Genomic DNA, 22,857 nt, shown 5'->3' on the forward strand with positions numbered 1-22,857 from the left:
ACCTTGTGTTACCTGCTAATCTTTTCTCTGCTGTTCAAGTTTACTTTTTGAGCTCTCCTCTGTACTTCCTGTTTTCTGCTTGGTTCCCTAATTTATTATGAATCTGACATCTATCATCAGCCTGTTTTTGGATTTCCAACAGAGCACAGGATGTGTAGTCAACAGCTCTCAGCTGTCCCAATATTACACTGAAATGAGCTGCCTGTTTAATTAAAGTTTTCGTTATTTAGAATGTTCTGCTCCTTCCTGATTGTATCTTTGCTGTTGTCTCTCGGTTTAATTTACACAGCAGCTCATTCCCCTCTGCACCTAATCTCCACTTTCAACAAATCCACATTATAAACTCTTCACTCTGCAATTTTCTGTGTTTGAGCTCCCAGGTCAATTGAGTTCTTGGTTGTAATTTCATTGTCCCACTTAATTTACCTGAAAGCAACGTTTGTGTTTGAATTATCAACTTATTTGTACTGTAATTATAATTTATATGAATTCCATCTTGCAACAAACTGGAAGTTTTCAAATTAAAATCTAGAGATGACTGACTTGTTGTGCAAAGACCTGTCTATTCCACTCAGTTGAATAAATCCTGTCCTGAACAGAATGCTTTATCCAGGCAATATCTCTACTTGATGAACTGATGGTGCACGGAACTCTCAGCTTTTACTCATTGATCTTCACAGGAGTTGATCCAGTTTTGTTGTCAACTTGTTTGCTGGTGTCGATATACTCGGATTCTTCGCCTGATTTCTCTCCTGTCCAAGGAAGCTCTCCGAGCGGAGTTCTCAATAATAACTTGACATTTCCTCACAGGATTTCAGTCTAAATGATTTTTGAACTATTTTATGAAAGGATTTAGTTTTGTGCATGTCTCCCTAGCTCTCCTCATGGTTAGGCAGAAAGTGTTACTGCTGTGTTGGCAAGTAGACGACAGATTTATTTGAAAAGTCATTGTGACAGGATTTTGGGTTTGAATCAAATCACAAACCTGGTGGTGATGCATTGCGGCCCCACCTGTCACGTGACCTGCCAGGGGATGACCTCATAATTGCCCCAGTCCTGTAGCTGTGGATTGGGCGATTTGTAAAAAAACTTTCAGTGGGGCTGATGTGGTCGCATTTGGCTTTGAAAGATAAGTGTATGTCCCCAAAACCCGTGCCAGAATTTGTGTGTAACAAAGAAGGTTGACACTCCAGTACAGTACTGAGGGAGGGCTGCACTATTGTAGGTGCAGCCCTTAAATAATGATGATAAACCAAGGCCCAACCTCTTATTTTATCATAAGTGATCCCATTCCGCTGTGCTGTAGACACACAAGCAGTGGAGTTATGCCCCCGAGCACTCAATCATCATCCCAAAGCATGTTCACATTGTTGTTTGTGGGTGTTTCCTGTGCAGAAATTGGCTGCCCCTTTCTGACAGAAAGTGTCTGTTCATTTTTCCTGAATCAGTTTCAGTTTTGCTTCAGAAAACATGAAATCTGACTTCAAACTCAACTCAGGTGGGACTCAAAATGACATGAAATCCATCAGCAATAACGGGTACAGGCGTTAATTGATCAGAGTGTGTGAAGGACTGTTATGACGTTGCAGAAGATATGGACCAAATCCAAGAGGGATAGTTGGTCGTGTTGTCACAAGGGTTTTACATTTGTATTTATTACGAGATGTGTGCACTGAATTCAGAAGCAACATGCCTGCCAGGACATTTAGAAATTAAAAAAAAAAATTAATTAATATCTTATTAAAGATAAAAGATGTCAAGCACATACATAAGACTACAAATAGCGCTATAATAACTCCTCAAGTTACTAATTAAACTGGCCCCCTCAGTTACACGCCCTTTAAGGTTCAAAATAGATTTTAGAATTAAAGCAGACTCAGCAAGTTAACACTGTACCCTGGACAATGGAATGCCTTATGGCTTTTCTCCAACTCCCGTTTAGTTACATAGCAGACTAACGCAAAAATGCTGGAGGCTTCATTGAGGCCATTTCACACACTCCTGTTAGATCTTACATGGCCTTTTTCAACATAACCTTTCATTCTCCTTTATATATGTTCCTCTCTTCTTAATATGTAAATTCTATAGACCCAGCTCTCGATGAAATTGTATCATCTTCACAATATAAAAAACTCCCATGTCGCCACTATTTCCAGTAACCTTTGGGAAAAATCAACATGTTCCTTAGCCTTGCTTATCTGACTAGTTGTATACAGACTGAGATACCGTTGAAATCCAAATATCCCTTCAATTATGTAAAATTGCAAATTCCCTTCACACTTTACATGCTAATCCAGGTTCCATGTTTACTCATTAGCATGTCAAGCACCCAGCTTCTTTTGATAAGTTAAACATGACTCCAAATGTAATTACATTACACGCAGACAGACCCAGCTATACTTACCCCATAAAATTACTTCGCAATAAACCAGAAAATTATTATGAAACTGTTATACTTGCTTGACAGGAACTAATGCTTTCTGTGTAAAGCATTGATTTCAATAAGTAAATAAACTCAGTGTACCACTCCAGGCTAATCCTGAGCAATAACTAGTGGCAGGTTTTTAAAGCGATGAAAGATTTCCCAGCGCTATTAAAGGAGCACAGTGATTTCTCTTGCTGCCCTGACCAACATCCCTGACTCAATAACACCACCAAAAAGAGCTGCACACGGAGAACTAACGGAAGGGTCAAAGTTTAATATAGAAAACCATACCCATTCCAGATTTCCAAAAGGACACATTGATCTTCAGAAAACATTCTTCATCAACTCCAATATCTGATCAGTGAGAAACAGGTGTCTCCACCCGCTTGGCTTCATTATGTGCGGAAATTGGAATTGTCTTGTTTCACAAGCTCATGAAAGTACCTGGGAGCAGTTTATTGTATTTCAATGAGAAATTGTCATCTGATATTTAAAAAATTAACACAGAAAATGTTTGTAACATGGAGCAGGTTTGTTCATCACAGGATTAATACAAGCTCAATTCTCCTTCCAATGAATGAGGCATGTCGACATTGAGAGAATATTAACAGAGAGGAAAACAATTGCTTTCTAATTCTGCTCCCCTGCTGACTATTCCCAAAATCACCATGGAAATGGGGCAATAGACCGATTTCAATTTCCAAATGCTGATCAAAGGATTGGCAGCTGGTAAAATATGGGAAATGCAGGTTGGAGAGGATAATTTTCTTCCTGCAGGATTTCTTGGGAGACGAGTTGTGTGTGGAACTGTAGCTCAGCACTAGAGATTGTCAATGTTGAGAGAATAATAGGACCAACAAGTGATGACACTTCATTTCAGTTCCTTCCAGATTTAGTTTTTCTTTATGAATTCGTGGTGGAGGAACAAAAGTAAAGTAATCTTCCCCCAAGTTTGTCCTACCATTTAATGAACTCATGACTGGTCTGTCTTTTTGTTCCATTTATCCCTCTTTGTTTCGTAATCCTTAAAACACTTAACAAACAAGAGCTATCGATTTCAGTTTGGAACTTTTCGGTTGACCCCCAGCGTTTACAGTTGTTTGGGGGAGGGAGTTTCTACCATCCTTTGTGTAAAGACGTACTTCCTGAAATTACCTTTGAAAGGCTTCATTCTAATTTAAAGGTTAAGCCCCCTTGTTGAGGGCACCACCCCCACACCCGGCCCCCGCCTCCCGTCGCACCAGAGGTAACAGTTTCTTTCTATCTACCCTGTCAAATCATTCAAGCACCATAAACATCTCAGTTGGATCACCCCTTAGTCTCTGATATTCACGGCATTACAATACTAGTATTTACAATCTGTCCTCGTCATTTGAATCTGGTATCACTCTGATGAAATTCTGCTGCCCCCACTCCAAGGCCAATCTAACATCCCTCAGGTCAGTTGTCAGGAACAGAACGCATTGATCTAAACAGGGTTTTATACACCTGTAATATGATTCCCAATATTTCGTATTCTATTACTCTTAGATATTATTTTTATCTTCCAGTTCACGAGCTTTTAATGATGTCTGTTCATCTCTCTCGGCTCCTCCACAGTTTTGAGAATCTCACCACAAAAATAAACAACCTTTTCTATATATTATAGGTTTAATTAGATGGCCCTTCACTTTAAAGCTCATTTGCTAAAACTTGCTCACTCACTGAACTTATCAAGAAAATGTCAAACTAAATGTGTTCCGCAAGGACAATGTTATTTTTTTCTGCTCCATCGCCATTAACTTTTCCAGCTGCTCTTTCAGCCACTGTAAATCTGAAGAATGAAAGGGAAGGAAAAGTCCTGCTCCCTTTCCTGAATCCTATTTGTTCATCAATCCAATAAACCTAGATAAAGAACTGTAATAGCTCAATATCAATTTTGATTAAGTCTGAAATATTCCATTAAAAAAAATCATTCTAGGTATTTGGACTTCGCTGGTTTGGACAACAATTATTGCCCATCCCTAATTGCCCTTGAGAACGTGGTGGTGACCTGCCTTCTTGAACCTCTGCAGTCCATGTGGTGTAGGTACGTCCACAGTGCTGTCAGGAAGGGAGTTCAAGGACTTTTACCAGCGACATTGAAGGAACAGCAATATATTTCCAATTCATGGCTTGAAGGGGAATTTCCAGGTGGTGGTGTTCCCATCTATCTGCTGACCTTGCCGTTCTATATTGTAGTGGTCCAGGGTCTGGATGGTGCCGTCGAAGGAGCCTTGGTGAGTTCCTGCAGTACACCTTGAACATGGTACACACTGCTGCTACTGTGCGTCGGCGGTGGAGGGAATGAATGTTTTTGGATGCGGTCTCCATCATGCGAGCTGCTTTGCCTTGGATGTTGTAAAGCTTCTTGGGTGGTGTCGGAGCTGCACTCATCCAGGCAAGCGGGGAGCATTCAATCACACTCCTGACTTGTGCCCTGTAGATGGTGGAAAGGCTTTGGGGAGCCTGGACGTGAGTTACTCATCGCACAATCCCTGGCCGCTGACCTGCTATTGTAGCCATAATGTTTATATGGGTATTCCAGTTCAGGTTCTTGTCAATGGTAACTCCCAGGATGTTGATAGTGGGGGATTCAGCGATGGTAATGCCATTGAACATCAAGGTAATAGTTGGATTCTTACTTCTTGGAGATGATTATTGCCTGACACTTGTGAGGTGCAAATGTTACTTGAAACTTGTCACCTCCATTGTGACACTGATAACCATCCGATTCCAGGCCTTTTTTTATGCAAAACCTACTCAAACAGGAAGAAGCAATGGACTAAAAATATCCAATAACTTGATTCGAACCCACGTGTGAAAAGCACAATGGTTTCATAATCCCTCATCTTAACATCCCCTCAGAGCCGATCCTAGCTTTAAGTCATGATCTCGTATCCTTTTTTCCAGCCATGAAGAGTTGGCAAGAAGGTTCTGAAAGTGCAGCCAGGTGTGCAATGTTGGAAATGTGGCTCCAGTAAAAATAAAATCTATCACGTCAAGTCAGGAACTGTTTGGAATGGAGCAGTGTGAAACATTTACCACGATTTATTTTTTATCTAATCATTGGTTTTCAAACATTCCATCAATGGGAAAAATATTGCTTAATGTGTATAAGAAATGAATACCTGGGCTGATACTAAATATATTGGCTAACCTTAAATATCTGTACTAAATCTCGCCTTAACATTCTCTCTGATAAGAGCATCTCCAGTTTGTATTTTTCAGTCCATCCACATACTGAATCCCTCACCACTGATCCCATTCCAGAAAATTTCCACTGCATGCTCTCCAAGGATTGGTGTTCTTCCTAAAGGTTTTTCCAAGCCCTCACCAAGATCTTATATTCCACATTACAACGTGATACCCATCCAATTCTTTGAATCCTATCTATCCGCGTTATTTTTATAAACTTAGCTAATGATTCCTTATAGATGAAGACAAGCTTCCTTCAACAATAATCTCCTTAAAGATTTGGAAAAATGACCTTCCAATCTCCAATGAATAAATCCTAATGAAATTCTCCAGTCAGCCCATGAACAGCCCGCCCCCTTCATTCCACTTATTGTTGCTTTTATTTTCACTGATCCTACTTCTTCAGCACAAATGCTTCGCTCCTCTCCTTTAAATCCTCTTCAATAAGAGGGCACAAATCCTCCATCGACAATTTGCAATTGACTTCTTTAACATATAACTCGTGATAAAGAAGAGATACGAGAAGGTCTGGCTGTGCTAAATGTTGATAAGTCAGTGGGAGATGGAATGCATCTGAAAATGCTGAGGGCTGTAATAGTGGAAACTGTGGAGGTATTGGACTGAATCTTCTGAATTTTATTTATTTTTTTTACAGCTACAAATCACTTTGTTACTCCAGGATGCAGAAGTGAATAAAAGTGAATCAGTGTTGAACAGATTCTGACATCCCACATCTCCATTTTATTTTACATGGAGCAACTTATCCTCAGTGTAAGTGTGTCACTCTAAGAATGAGATCACCACGTCCTGGGAATATAGCAGCAATCCCGCCAAGGTCTGATCTGCAACCTTGAAACTCAGTGAAAGGTTGTCTCCCTCCCCTCCGAATCTCATTGCCACCTCAAGCCCAACATTCAGCTTGGGTGGGCAAACAAAACAACCTGATTCCCCACGTCCTCCAACGCAAACTGAACTCCAGAGGTGAGGTGAAAGTGACTGCCCTTGACATCAAGGCTGCATTTGACTATGTGGCATTATTGATCCCCAGCAAAACTGGAGACAATGGGAATCGGGGGCGGGGGGTGGGGAGCTCTCTGCTGGTTGGAGTCATACCCAGCACAAAGAAAGATGATTGTGGTTGTGGAGATCAATCATCCCAGTTCCATGACATCACTGCAGGAGTTCCTCGGTATGGTGTCCTAGGCCCAACCATCTTCAGCTGCTTCACTATTGACCTTCCTTCCAGCAGAATTGGGAATGTTCGCTGATGATTGCTCAATGTTCGGCACGATTTTCAACACCTCCGATACTGAAGCAGCCCATGACCAAATCATCACCCACCCTCTGTCCAGAAGACTCGGGACTGCAAAGAACTCTAAGAAATCTCCTCTCAAATTTCTCGTCTCCAAGGTAAATAACCCCTACCGCTACAATGTATCGAGGTAATTTAAGTTCCCTCGCCGCGAAATATTCTCGTGAAACGTTACTGCTTCCTCTCCAATGCCTTCACATCTTTCCTAAAGTGTGATGCCCGGAACTGGGCGCAATACTCCAGCTGTGGCCGAAATACTCTTTTCCAAGTTCAAAACAACCGCTTTGCTCTTGTAATCTATGCTCCCATTCATAAAGCCAAGGGTATTATATGATTCATAAACTATTCTTTCAACCTGCACTGCCTCCATCAATGATTTATGCAGGTGTACATCATTTCCCGCTGTTCCGGCACCGTCGTTGGAATTGTAAACTTTATTTTGTCTTTTCTCCCCGTGTTCTTCCGACCAAAATGAATCACTTCACCCTTGTCTGCAAAAAAATTCAGCCGCCCTATTTTCTAATGTGAATATGTCCTTTTGAAGGAAATTGCTCTTTCACTCGAATTTCTATCGCTCTTTTCACAACCACAGGACGTCCAAAACACTTCACAGGCAATGAGTGCTCTTGAAATGTCGTCATTGTTCAAATGGAGGAAATTGCTGACCGTTTGAACGTTTTGTTCTTCAATGTCAGAAATTCCCTTATCTGGAATAGGAAATTACCACATCATGTGTTGGGCTCTGTGGCGCAACGGATAGCGTGTTGGGCTTCTAGCTGCTGTTGTACAAGAGATTTAAAGGTTGTGGGTTCGAATCCCACGAGAGTCGTTTCTTATATAAAAACAAATCAGCAACTGGTTTATCGGAGAAGGGAAACTGCCGTCACCAACCCCTCTCTGTACAGGTGAATCCAGTCACGCCCCACTTTCCAATCTGAACCACTTAACAGAAGAAAACTCGCCACCGAATAGTGAAACAGTTGGCAAAAGGAGTAGAGCCGCTTCGCCGCTACAAGGATACAGAATTGGCTGAGTGGCAGGAAACAGAGGTTGGTGGTAAATGGATGTGCTTCGGCCTGGCGGAAGGGTTGGGACCTTTGCTGTTCCTGATAAATATCAATGACCCAGACCTTTATGCCCACGACAAAATTTCAACTTTTGCGGAGGATACAAAGCTTGGAAACATTGTGGAGAGTGTGGAGGATAGTGTAGAGCTTCAAATGGACTTGGACCTGTTGGTGGAAATGGGGAGAGAGGTGGCAGATGAAGTTCAATGGAGAGAGGTTTGGTCGGAAGAACTTGGAAAGACAATATAAAATGAAGGGTACAACTCAAAGGGAGGTGGAGAAGCAGTGGGACTTGGATGTTTATGTTCGTAAATCATTGAAGGGACAGCTTGAGAGAGTGTTTCATCAACCATACAGTATCCTGGACTTTATTGATAAAGGGATAGAGTACAAGAGCAAGAGGCTATGTTGACTTTGCATAATTCACGAGTTCGGCCTCAACAAGAGAATTGCGTCCGGTTCTGGGCCCCACTCTTTAGGGAGGATGTGGAGGTGCTGGAGAGGGTGCAGAAAAGATTCACGTGAATGGTTCCAGGGATGGGGAGCTTCAGTTATGAAGATATATTGGAGAAGATAGGGCTGTTTTCCTTCGAGAAAAGAAGGTTTAGAGGAGATTTGATAGAGGTGTTGAAAATCATGAGAATTCTGGAAAGGGTAGATAGGGAGAATTTTTTTTTCATTCGTGGGAGGATCGAAATGATATGTGATTAGCAAAAGAAGCGAATTGTTTTCAGAAGTTTTTTTTATTTAATATTTTGAAGCGAGTGGCAAGGGTCTGGAATGCATTGCCCGAGAGTGTGATGGAGGCAGCATCAACTGAAGCATTCAAAAGGCAATTATAATGTTATCCGAAAAGGAAGAATGTGTAGGGTTACGGGGAGAAGGTGGGGGAATGGTTCAAGAGTTATTCATTCGGAGAGCCTATGAAGACATGATGGGCCAAATGGCCTCTTTCTGTGCCGTAACAATGCAGTGATTCTGTGATATTTCGCCAACGAGCATCAGTGACATGCAGCATAACACTATTTCCCATAACTGCTCCGTCATCTTTCCAAACTGTTTCTGACAGACAGCTCGAAACAAGAATGATGTGAGTCTACAGCCCTGAACATCAAGACCAACACGGTTATCACAGCTGTAAGGAACATCTCCTGTTACAGCTTTAGATCAGACACTGGGAAGATTATCACAGGCTCTCTGTCAGACCGCATGATCCTTCAGACAGGTTTCAAATTGGACACATGGAATGAGCGGCTGTGTGAACATTAGTAGCCCAGGGATAGATTTCTCTATTGCCAGACTAGATTCGTAGTTTCTTTCCAGGAGATTTGTCTTTTTCTTTCTGAATCCAAACTTGGTCTCTTATTCATTTCCGCTTGTCATTGTTTCATGAATGGCGGCCTCGTTTCTATCTCTCTGAGCCTTTAGCTCTGAAATTCCTTCTAGAAACGGCCCCAATTACCAACCACAACCCGCACTCCCCAGCCCGCTTAAGACCCTCTTAGAATCCATCCCTTTGACCAAGTTTTTGTTCAGCTGCCCAAATTTGTGACTCAGTGTCGAATGTTGCTTGACTGAGCTCCTTCGAAGCGCTTTGGGAAGTTTTATTCAATTGCGGTGCTGTTGTTGAAATTGTTCAAATTTGGATAAATTAATATTCGGAAACAATTTTGTTAAAATTTTCCTCGAATTTCCTCCAATTGTTTCGCGTTGCGAAACTCCTGCCATGAGGTGGTCACATGATGACCAGTTTGATAGAGTAAATCAGGAGAAACTGTTCCCACTGACGGAAGGGCCGCTAACCAGAGGGCACAGTTTGACGCTGATTGGGAAAATAGCCAGGAGAGAGATGAGGAGAATATATTTTACACAGAGTGTTGTTGTGAAATGGAAGCTATCTGGACGGGTGGTGGAAGCAAATGCAATAATAACATTCAAAATACATTTGGAGAAATATCTGAAAGGAAAAACAACACAGGAATATGGGGAGGGAGCTTGGATGTGGGAGTAATTATATCGCTCAACCAAAGACCCAGCACAGGCGGAATGACCTCTGTCTGTCCTGTATCCTTCTATGATTCATGGATAGAAATCAGTCCTACATCCTGTGGGGCATGAAGGGTGTGAGAAGCTGGCATAAGAATTGATCCCTTTGGCGCGGAATGGAAATGGTAAAATATTGTCTTCTTTCAGGGAATCGAAATTGAATTGAGGTATGACTATGTCTGTTTAAATGTGGTTTGTTACCAGTTCCAGATTATTGAATTTAAAGGGATGTGTTATCAGGCAAAGAGCTTACTATGATACTAAAACAGAAAATGCTGGAAACACTCAGCAGCAACTGTAGAGGGAGAATTAATTAATGTTTCAAGTTAACGATACTCGTTAGCAGAACTGAGGAAAGGTAGAAATGTAATAGGTTTTGAACAAGTGAAAGAGTCGGGTGCTGGGAAGAGGTTGAAGAAAAGCGCAGGTCTGTGATGGTGTGCGTGCCCGGAGAGATGAAATTACAAAAATAAGTTTCACGGGGCAAACGCCACAGGGAGTTTTAACTCTTTCAGAGTAAACCCCATTAGCTGCTGTGGTTGGATTTGAACCTGTGTCTTCAGAATATTAGGCTAGGTTTCTGGAGCACTAATCCAGGAACATTTCCACTATGCCAAACATCTCCCCATAGGACAGGGAGTTGTATTGGTACAGTGAAATAAACAAACGATTGGCCCAGATGAGGTGTGAATGGCTGGATAGCAGCCGTCCAATTGCAATGAGATAGAATAGAGAATGAGGGAAAAGACGAAATAGCAAAAAACACATGAAACAAAATTGGGACAGTGTTTATAATCTAAAAGTATTGAACTCAGTGTGAGCCCTGAAACCTGTAAGATGCCGAGTTGAAAAATGACCGTGTTCTTCCTCGTGCTTACGTTAATCTTCATTGGAACGGTGCAGCAGACCAAGAAAGGTCAGAGTGGGAGCAAGGTGGCGAATTGAAATTACAAGTGGCAGGAAAGTCGGAGTCAGGCTTGCGGACTGAAATGAGGTGTTGTCAAAGCGGTCACTCAGTCTGTGGGGCCTCATCATGTAGCGGAGGCCATATTGTGAACACCAAATATATTATACTAAATTGAAAGCAGGACAAGTGTATCATTGTTAAACTTGGAAAAAGTGTTTGGGGCCTTGAATGTTGAGAAGGGAAGAGGTAAAAGAGGAGTTTCAACTCATGCTCTTGCATGAGATTGTGCCCTAGTAAAGGGAAGGTGTACTGGGGGAGCACCAGCTGTCGCCGAGTGAATGGCCCCTTTGGAATGGTGATTGTGGAGGAGAAGGGAGGATGTTTTTGGTGGTCATATCATGCTGGCTGTGGTAAAAATATCGGAGGATAATGTGTCGAATATGGAAACTGGCGGGCTGGACGGTGAAAACAAGCGCCACTGAATCAGCTCCGCTCAATGTACACAGCACATAATAATCCGCAATTTCCGGTCAGCAGCAATTACCACCTCACACAAAGATTTTGCCTCCCCGATGTTCCTGCACATTTCTCCATGGATCTTCCCGCCCTGATGTCAGAGAAATGCGCAGCACCGCCGCTATCTAACTCCCCCATCTAAACCCAGCGGCAGAGTAAAGCAACGAAAGTACATGGCACCTTTTTACAGTATTAGCCTTATTCTGGTAGTTTAAATATCGAGTCATTGACTGTGCGGGAGCAAATACATGACTGACTGGGTGAGCTAGTGATTGAATGAATGGTTAGGTGGGTGACGTGTGTAGGTAGATAGCTGGCTGAGTGAATGAGTTTAGTGGGTGAGTGAGTAGGTGGGTCTGATGGTTTAAGTGCTTGACCGTGTCAACATACAGGTTGGGAGCCAGTCAGAAGATCCGCGGAGAGGTCAGGTGGTCGGATCGGGGCGACTGAGTATTCGGTTGCGCAGTAACCCAGGTGATAGGCCAGAATTTAAACTATTTAACCGTTCCTGGGCATCTAGCAAGCTAATTGTTTGGGATCTGTCCCAAGTTTCTGACTCTAGTTCAGAGTCGGAGGCATTCGAGGAGGGTCCACGGCAGGAGGGGTAAATGTAAACTTCCCGGGAAGTTCTCACGTTGGTCCACATGGGAAAGACCTTTTGGCTGAGTTTGTTGACACCGGAACAGCAGAGAGCACGCGCTCCACACGTGGAGTTTCAGTGTCTGTGACGTCAAAGCCAGTGACGTTCCAGGTCACTTTCAGCAGCGGAGATGGTGCAGATCAAACTCAGCCCGAAATTAACACTGTTTTGCTGTGTTCCGCTCGCTGGCCCACTCCCGAGCCGGAATTCACTCTATAAATGTTTATAAATATTTCTATAAGTGCGTGTTGGTCCCGCAGATGGTGAGACTGGAGAATTAATAATGGAAAACAAGGAACTGGCAGAACTGTAGAACGGGTATTTTGTTTCTGCCTTCACTGTAGAAGAAGGACATATAGAGTGTACAGAGCGATTTAGATTGGTTGGGTGAGTAGACAATAATTGGCAGATGCAGAATAACTTGGTAAAATGTGAACTTGTCCACTTTGGCAGGAAGAATTTAAAAGCAGTGCATCATGTGAATGGAGAAATGCTGCAGAACTCTACAGTGCAGAGGGTTCTGGGGGTCCTCGTTCATGAGCCTCAAGAAGTTGGTATAGAGATGCAGCAAGTGATTAAGAAGGCGAATGGAACGTTGGCGTTTATTACAGAAGGAATCGAATATAAAATTATGGAAGTTTCCCCACAGTCATACACAATTGGTGAGACAGCATCTGGTGGACTGTGGACAGTCTTAGTCTCCTTTGTTAAGAAAGGATATAATTGCATTACAGCAGGTCAGGGAAGATTCAGTCGACTGGTTCCTGGAATGCAAGGGTTTTCTTTAGAGAAAAGGTTGAGGAGGTTGGGCCTATACCCATTGGAGTTTTGAAGAATGGGAGGTGATCTTACTGAAAGATATATAATCCTGAGGGGACTTGACAGGGTGGCTGCTGAGACTATGTTTCCTTTTGTGGGGGACTCTACAATCAGGTGACTCAGTTTAAAAATATCGGCCTCTCCCATTTCAGACTGACAGAAGGTCATTTGTTTTCTCTCTCTCTCAGTGGGACATTAATCTGTGGATTTTTCTTCCCCAGAGAGCAGTGGAGGCTGGGTCATTGAAAATGTTCAAGGTTGAGTTGGAGACATTTTTGAGAAAGGAATGAGTAAAGAATTATGGGAGGCAGACAGGAAAGTGGAGTTGCGGCCACATTCAGATCAGCCATGCTGGAACAGCTTCGAGAGGCTAAATGGCCTCTTGCTGCTCCTGATTTTCGTGTTCTTGTTCTTGTGTGCCTCTCTCGGCACTGCTGTCCCTGTCCTGCTCACCGTCTCGCTTGCCGGACTGCTCGGGGCCTCAGTAATATCCCGCTCCTCCGCCTGCTTCCTACCCCTCACCGCCTCACTTGCTGTTCTGCTTGTCACCATCTCCTCAGTTCTTGTGGTGAGATGGGCGGCGACAGGGGTCAGGAGGGAGGTGCCGATAGGGAGGTGAGGGGCTTGGTAGTCGGGTAGCGAGCGGTGCGGCAGAAGGGTTGGCGTGTAGCGCAGCGAGCCAGGCGGGGAGGGTCTGGCGTCTGTGCACCTGGCATTCGGGAGCAGGGGAGTGAGTGAGAGGCGGCAAGTGGGCGACCGTCAACGGCTGAACAACGAGGACGTCAGCGGTGGGAGGAAGGGCGCACGCACCGGCAGACTGAGTGGGTACCGAGTTCCTGTTCCAGCTCGGTGTAAGGAGTTACAGTGTAAAACTGATCACAATTCTAGCATTGCTGAGTTCTGATGAAATGTCATCGACCTGAAACGTGAACACCCTTTCACTGTCCACGCTGCTGCCTGCCATGAGGTGTAATTCTTAATTGTTTTCTGGTGTTACGACAGAAACCCAAAAGGAGGGTTGAGGCACTCTGGAGGACAATGAATACACAAAGCGGTTATCTCGCTTACCTGTGGAAGGCTCGTTGGTCTAGAGGTATGATCCTCGCTTCGGGGATTTTCGTTAAATGATCGTGCGAGAGGTCCCGGGTTCAAATCCCGGGCGAGCCCTCGTGTGTTACCACTTGTAATACATATTTCTTTACGAGCGAAAAGGCGGGTTTTACTTAAACCCGGGCGAGTTTTTAGAACCTGAGAAGTCATTATAACCAAATTATCACTGCAAAACAGGTGGAGTAAATGCAGAAACGGTTGCTCATGTAATCGGACGGTTAATTTATCCTAATAAGAGAATGAGTTCATTTATCCCAAGAAGAGAATGAGTGTAACTGAAACTTGAGTTTTCTTGCCGGCTCCATGGATACTGCCTGGCTTAGACACTGCCTGGTGTATTTCTTCAATGTTCTCTTTTACCTAGAGCGCTCTGAAAGAATGGCTGATATCTTATGGGTGCCAATGAATGTCTATATTGGCTGAGTTATATACATACAGTTACATTATTGGTCTCGCCGTGTGATTCTCGCTATGGGACGTTTTATAAGTGAAAATGTGAGCGGTCTCTGTTTCAAATCTCAGGCGAGCTCTCACGTGTTGTTATTTGTCGTGTAAGTCGCCCAGTGCATTGTCGAAAACTCATTGCGGTCTAGGTGGAGCGGTTTACTTATATCAGGGGTAAGTTTGAGAACTGGACCCACCATTGCAGAGAACTCATCAATGAAACACACATGAAGGAAATGAAGGCAATTTGAAAAAAAAAAACAATTGCTCACTTAATCGCACTGTAATGTTTCCCGAACAGACTAATTAGACAACCCCATTTTCTGGATGAATGCTTTCGGCTGTTGTATTCTCTGAGAGAATTGTCGCCTTCTCTGAGACGGCCAGGTCTGGTAGCCCCATAGTGTGAATTTGATTTGATCATATTTTGTTTGTGTTCTAGGAGTTGTACTGAGCAGAAAGTGATCCGTTTCACCTCGATCGATATTTTAGTGTAAAGGTAATAAACAATTTCAGGAGAAGGTATTTGATAGGCTGTGTGTGCTTAAAGTTGTTTAGGACCAGACGAGGTGCATCCAGAATACTGAGGGAGGAGAGCAGGAATTGCAGGGACACAGGACACAATTTTCCAATATTCCTTAGACTCGCGGTGGTGACAGCGGAGTGGAGAATTGCTATTGTAACATCCTTGTTCAAACAAACGTGTAAGGATAAGCCCAGAAACTACAGGGCAGTCAGTTTAACCTGGGTGGTGAGCTACCTTTCAGAAAGTAAAATTCCTGACAACATGAAAATTACCTCGGGAAAATGCGCATTAATAAGTAAAACCAGGATGGATTATGTTATGGTCCCAGCAGAGATTACCCTGGGACAATCCTAAACCCAGAGTGGAACCCAGCTTGATAGATTCTAACTTTTATTTGTTTGTTTAAACACGTGGAAAGTTGCTACTGAACAGAGTTATAGGAGTCAGCTGATCAACTTTTAGCTTAAAATAAATAAAACATTTATTCATCGAGAAAAGATGAATCATGTTACAATACTCTTTCACCCTCAATTATAACTTTACAGGTGGAGACAAATTTGTAAGGATAACGCAAGTTGGATAATCTATTTTATTCTTTAAATTACACAGTAATTACACAATCCATGTATCAATAGGCACCCTGTGGTAAGGCACACAAGACCCTGAAACGAAGTGACAGATACCACCTTAACCAAATGCTATGGATCTCTCCTCAACTCCCCACAGAAGCTTGTCAAGCTGTGAGTCAACCAGTTTCACTGCACTCCGCCTTTCACACGAGGATTGAAGCCATTCCCTCTGCCCCTCACTCTTAAATTCATTAACAGGACCTGTTTCAGGTTCCCATCCTTCCTTTGACCAGAACGTCTGTTTTGGACTTACCCCTCATCCACTCCCCTGGATTTTGGGATTTTTCTTTCGCTTGGGACTAACAACCTGCTCCCTTTTCCAGTCTCTCTTGGCAGCAACTTTCAAAAGCCAACCGAGGTCCGCAGCTTCCAAATCAAAACTGCAGTTTCTTTCCTCTGTGTGTGTCTGTGGAAGGGACCTGCCTCTTTGCCTCCCTCTTGCTAGGCAACAGCCCAATTCTTCTACTGATGTGTTTGCTTAACTTCTTAAGTCGTAAACCTGATTAGAAATGCATGCACCTTTTTAAAACGAAACTAAAACTCCATTTGACCTTTCTTAACACACATACAGAAATACAAAGATAAAAACAAAAAGCTAAAAGCTACTGCGGATGCTGGAAATCCAAAACAAAACAAAAACAGAATTACCTGGAAAAACTCAGCAAGTCTGGCAGCATCGGCGGAGAAGAAATCAGTCAACGTTTCGAGCCTCCATGGCCCTTCGGCAGAACTGCAGCATAGTTTCAACAAGGGAGAAATATAAATATAAATATAAATATAAATTTATATTTCTCCCTTGTTGAAACTATGCTGCAGTTCTGCCGAAGGGCCATGGAGGCTCGAAACGTTGACTGATTTCTTCTCCGCCGATGCTGCCAGACTTGCTGAGTTTTTCCAGGTAATTCTGTTTTTGTTTTGTTTTACAGAAATACAAATCAAACTTAAACTTTAAAGCTAAAACTCATTCCTAACAATTGCAAATACCAATATAACTTCCTGAAACCTCTCTACTTCCTAACAATTTGGTAAGAACAAATCGTGTTATTTAACTTCAGTTAGTTTTTTTTTTGATGCGACAGCAAAGGATTTTGATGAGGGTGAAGCCCTTGACGTGATTTAAATGGACTTGAAAAAGGCATTTGATAAAGTGCTGGACAAAAGACTTCTGAGGAAAGTTAGAGCTCATTGAAAAGAAGGGACAATAGCAGCACAGATGCGAAATGAGCTGAGTGACGGGAACCAAAGATTTGTGGTGAACTGTTGCATTTTGGACTGGAGAAAGTTATCTTGTGGAGCTCCCCAGGTCTCTCAGGGACTTGTGCGATATCGGGAACTGGCGGAAAAATAGATTTCAGGCCCAAGGTCAACCATGATACCATCGAATGGCAGGGTAGGCGCGATGGGCCGTGTGGTCTACTGCTGTTCCTATTTCTTGCGCCCAGTGTCAGGGCCCCTGCCCTTCCTGTAATTGATCAGCCAGATCTTGTTGCAAGCTCACAATTCCAACATTTTCCGGTGATACAAAAGTTAGAAGGACTGTGAACTGTGAGGAGGATAGTCTAGAATTCCAAAGGGATCTAGAAATGTTGATGGAATGGGCGGAAAAATACCAGTTGAAATTTATTGCAGAGTAGCATGGTGTCATTCGTTTTTGTAGGTAGAGCAGGGAGAGGCAACACAAAATGAAGGTTTACAATTCTAATAGGATTGCGGGAACAGAGGGATGTGGGTGTATATGTGCATAAATCATTTATCGTCACAGGACAGGTTGAAAGAATGACCAGTAAAACAGCCAACGTCATGGGCAAAATCAATATAACATGTTGTACAAAAACAATAAAGTTATGTGAAGCCTGTAGAAAACACTGCTTCGGCCTCAACTGGAGTATCGTATCTAATCCTGTGCTCCACAATTTAGCAAGGATGTGAAAGCATTAGTGAGATTGCAGAAAAAAATCACAAGACAGATTCCAGGAATGAGGAGCTTAATTCACATTGAATGATTGGAGTTGGGAATGTGTTTCTTGAAGACTTGGAGTTTGAGAGGAGATTTGATAGAGGTATTCAAAATCACGAGATGTGTGGAATGGGTAAATATGGTTTAATCGTTCCATTGATGGAATGATCCAGAACAAGAGGACACAGATTTAAATTAATTTACAAAAAAAGCAATTACCACATAACAATTTTTTTTCCCCTTGTAGCATATGTTTAGGATGTTGAATGCAGTGTCTGAGAGTGTACTGGAGGCAGGGACAATTGAGGTTTTCAAAAGGGTATTGATCTTGATCTGAAAAGAAAAATGAGCAGTGTTACAGGGAAAAGGGTGTGGAGTGGCAGCAGGTGCGCTGCTCGTTCAGAGGGCCAGCCGAATCCAGACGGGCCGAATGTTCTCATTATGTTCTGTGATTCAATTACCCCATAAAGAATCAGGGAAGTTAGTCACGACTATGATCAATTGGTGAGCAGCAAGTGTCTAAGTGAGGTTTACAGGGCAGTAAGTGTTGGAATTTCCTGGGACAGGATGTGACTAAGTGGCAGTTTCCTGGAACAAAACATTCGGCGAAATAGAACCATAGAAAAGTTGCAGCACAGAAGGAGGTCATTAGGCCCATCTTGTCCATGCCAGCCCGAGGACACTCAGGTGCCCTTTCTAATCCCAGCTTCCTATGGCAATTCGCCATCAATTAATGGAATTATTTAACAGCACAAAATGCAACATCCATCTGAACCTAACCGATGTAGTTACTTAGTTTAACAGACAAGTTCACTCAAAAACCTTCAATCTTCTGTCAATAGTATAAGACAGGCACTAGAATCACTTGACAGAGAACTTGGGAGACATGGATTTGTTGGTTGATCTATGCAAGTTGCTGATGTTGAGATTGATTCATGTTAATTTCACATAGAAATCAGTTTCAACTCAATGAAATCAAAGCACGTCCCCACTCATTCGGTGAGAGTGCTGTTTTCCTTGCAAACATTGCAGTGTTATTTATTGAAATGCTTCATCTTGCTGTTTTGAAACTTTGTTCTCTGTCATCTTTCTATTTTTAGTTCCTAACAAATCAACAACAGCTATTCACCCTGATAAATTACTTCTACACAGGATGTCTCGGTTGGTGGCATTCACAAGTTTATAGAGCCAAATTTAAATCCAGGGCTTGAGGACCAAAGTCATTGTCAACACTCCCAGCAGTGGCTCAAGAAGGCAGCTCACCACCGCCTTCTCAGGGCAAATCTGAACTCTTTCCAATGTAAGTATATTCCCCCTTAAAGAAAGAGACCTAAACAGGACTCAATACTCTAAGTTTTGTACCATCAACGCCCTCTTCAGTTATCACAAGATTGTCCGAGTTTAAACTCCATTCCCCTTTCAATAAAGGCCAACACCACATTAGCCTTCCTAACTGCCTGCTGTACCTGCAACGTAGCTTTGTTTTGTGATACATGTACAAGGACACCCAAGTCTCACTGCAGCACAGCATTCTGCCATCTCTCTTCATTTAAAGAATATTGTTTTTTTTTAATCTATCCCACCAAAGTGGTGATCCTCACATATTCCCACATTATTGTATCTACCAAACTTCTGTCCACCATCTCAACCTATCTTTATTCATTTACAAAGAATTTACATTCTGCTCACATTTTGCTTGCCTACTTAAAGGGCTTTAGTACTTTGAATTGTAAACTTGTGTAAGGGGAGACGGAAAGACAGTATTTGCCATTCTTTTAACAATTACCTTAGATCTGTAATGCCAAGATAAATCCAGTTTTATGATTAAAAATATGAATGATTCAGAGACCAGAACTGAATTCAGAAAACGAAAAAATGATGTTAAGCCACTGACCCAGAAGTCCAGTCTGGCCAGTGAGGAATCTACCCCTGAACCACTGACGTTAACAAATCCGCTCGCTCCATGTGTCCAGATGGAAACCTGTCTGAAGGAACATACAGCCTGACAATGTGCAACAAACGGTTGGAAATTTCAGCAATTTCCTACATAAAAATGCCGAATACACTTGAGAAGTTCTCCAGTGGTTGTCACGCGTCGTTGTGAAATTTTGTGGTTGTCAAAACAGCTGAAGAAAAGCAAACCTTTGTTTTCTATTAGAGAAAACCTATCCAACGCAGGATGTTCCCTCCTTCTCGCTCTTCCACATTCCCTGCACACATTGGAGTCTGATCTCGCAGGCTTAATAGACGCAATCTCGGCTGTCTGTCAAAGGGCTAATCAGAACCTGTTTCTTTATCCAGGTAAACACCTACACAGAAATAACAACAACAACAAAAATATTGTAGGGGCTGATTTATTTATTTATGGGTGTGGGCGTCGCTGGCTAGGCCAGAGTTTATTGCCCATCCATAATTGCCCCCCAGAAACTGGCGGTGAGCTGCCATCTTGAACCGCTGCAGCCCCTGTGGTGTAAGTCCACCCACTGTGCTGTTAGAGAGGGCTTTCCAGGATTTTGAACAAGAGAGAGTGAAGGAATGGCGATCTATTTCCAAGTCAGGATAATGTGCCGCTTGGAGGGGAACTTCCACGTGTTGGTGTTCCCATGTGTCTGCTGCCTTTACACTTCCAGATGGTAACAGTCATGGGTTTGCCTGCCGATTAGGCAGACAATCCAAATGCTAAGAATTCATTACGAGAAAATCTTTTCCATACGCTATCTTTGGTTCCTTTTCGAATGAATTAAAATCTGCCCTGGTTGGTCACTGACCCTTGAGGCAGTGGGAACAGTTCATCTTTATTAACTTTCTCTAAACCCTCTTGAGAGTTCTGTCTGTGGAGTGATTAAAAATACCGAAAGCCAGACGTGGGATTTGAACAATGAGGGACTGTAGATCAATGATAAGGGAAGTGATACTTTGATAATCAGATTAGGAAATAGTTTGAAAATTATGAAATCCGTCCAAACCTGTGCATTGCTGGTTCAGGAGCACAATGCGTCTCTAGGGCGTGGGAAACTCGGATTAGATTCCCGAAGTTGCCGATTCTGTAACAGCGTCACAGTCCCTAAATTATTTTCTTTTCTTCAGGTTACTTTCAGTTTGCTTTCTGTTTTAGTGCAGTGATCTTGTACTTAGGGAAATAAATTGATTTCAGCATGATGGGCGGATTGGTGATTCAGGGGTAGAATTCTTATTTTTCATCAAAGAAACCTGGGTTCGATTACAGTGAATGCATAACTCAATGTCTTCAATAATGGTTCAAGGATCAAATTTCCGGGACAGATAAATACCCATTTTCTCGCTTATCCATCATATATTTGATGAATACAAGTCTATAAAACTGAGATTTAAAATTAAAGTGCTGTTTCCCGATGGGATCTCTGAAATTCCCCTTTGCTGAGAGAGATGTTTCCTAATTTCACACCAGAAACGACTTGTTTTTTGACTGAGCCCCAAAGCCCCCAGACCCCTCCCCCTCCCCCAATTCCAAAATTCCCGCCATCGCTGAAGTTTCTCTCTCTGACACTATCGCCTTAACATGTCGCAAACCGCGATCAAATTGTTCATTAATTCGGGAAGAACGGCTTCCTTTGTTCGTGGTTTATATGAAGGGGCTGTTCTGTGGTTTATTTTCTGGAATTTAGCAGCGGTTGAGGGGAGGCCACGAGGCAGAGAGTGAGAGAGATTCAAAACACTACAGGAGAATGATGAGGAGAGGGTGCGGACAATAGGAACTGAGTTCCATATCTCCCAATCCTTATTTTCCAACGAAGGACACAGAGTCGAACTCAGACCCTGAGGCCATGGATCTGGGATTCAGCGGATCATCCAAAAATCGAACTGAAAAATATACAGCCACGATATTTATTTACATGGCACTAACATCAGTTCCAGTATTACATTACTTGACTGCGTGGCCTAATGGATAAGGCGTCTGACTTCGATGGTACTTGGTGAGGTTATCAGAAGATTGCAGGTTCGAGTCCTGCCGTGGTCGTTTTATGTAGAAATCTGTTTAACTTCCTGAAAACCGCGGTCTCACTCGTCAGCTGAAGTTTCTGCGTTTCCTTCCTAACATGGCAGGGCTCTTTCTCAAAATGTCTGCTCTTGTTAATTTGTGCATTCATTTCTAACTGATTTTGTTTAACTGATCACGTTCGTTAAATTATTGATGTGTCCAACTGGAACAAAAGCTGTGCATCAATCGGTTTAATAAAATGCTTTGGGAGAATTCCAATCTTCTCATGAAGCGGCTCGATCATTAGCTGAATCTGCTGTCACTGGACTAACAATACAGAATCTCTGCGGGCACGGGTTTAAATCCCAACAGAGCAGATTTAAATTAAAATATTTCCTAAATTTGGAATTAAAATCTCGGCTCAGTAATGGCGGCTATGAAACTATCATCGATTGTAGCAAAAACCCAACCGGTTCACGAATGCCCTTTACGGAAAGAAATCATCCGCCCTTCCCTTACCTGTCCTACATGTGACTCCGGACCCACAGTAATTTGCTTCACTCGTAACTTCAAGGATAATGTGAGATGATCAACAAATGCTGGGCTTGCAAAAGACGCCCATAGACTATGAAAAAATAAACAAGTGGGAAACAGACACGACATGACTTTCAGGATGTCTACCTTTTCCATTGAAGAATGAAGACTGGAGGCTGGTCTCATACAGGTTTTTAAAATTATGAAAGATTCTGGGAGGCTGAATTTAGGGAAAATGGAGCAGAGAAGAGTAGATAAGTATGTGTCTCACTCTCACAAACAAGACATAGGCTGACGGGTGGCATACAACGTTATACTAATTAACTGCGCATCGGCAACTCATAAGAGCGGTAGATAAATTCCATCCGCAATGTCTCCGCGGCACCCTCCAGATTCCGTGGGAGCACTGCCGAACAAACTGTAGTGTCGTTCTTGAAGGCAGCTCCACCAGCATTCAGGCCAAACTCCTGAAAAATTAAGATAAAAGCAAAATACTGCGGATGCTGGAAATCTAGAACAAAAACAAAAATACCTGGAATAACTCAGCAGGTCTGACAGCATCTGCGGAGAGGAATACAGTTAACGTTTCGAGTCCGTATGACTGTTCAACTGATGAAAAGTCATTCGGACTGGAAACGTTAACTGTATTCAGACCTGCTGAGCTTTTTCAGGTACTTTTGTTTTTGTTTCTGAAAAATTAACTTGGATGGACTGCGCACTGTGTCCGGATAATCGAAAAGCGTCGCATCCG

General features: G+C 42.7%; 1 long non-coding RNA gene and 1 other non-coding gene across 2 annotated transcripts in view; both read left to right on the plus strand.

Annotated features, from left to right (window-relative positions):
* LOC144670421 (uncharacterized) overlaps positions 1–22,857 on the plus strand; it is a 918,626-nt gene that overhangs the window by 542,083 nt on the left and 353,686 nt on the right. The window lies entirely within an intron of this gene.
* trnar-ucg (transfer RNA arginine (anticodon UCG)) lies at positions 21,522–21,611 on the plus strand. The gene is given in 2 exon segments: positions 21,522–21,558; positions 21,576–21,611. It is a non-coding gene; the product is annotated as a tRNA-Arg (tRNA).

The sequence above is a fragment of the Cetorhinus maximus genome, chromosome 31 (assembly GCF_964194155.1).
Source record: "Cetorhinus maximus chromosome 31, sCetMax3.hap1.1, whole genome shotgun sequence".
NCBI lineage: Eukaryota > Metazoa > Chordata > Chondrichthyes > Lamniformes > Cetorhinidae > Cetorhinus > Cetorhinus maximus.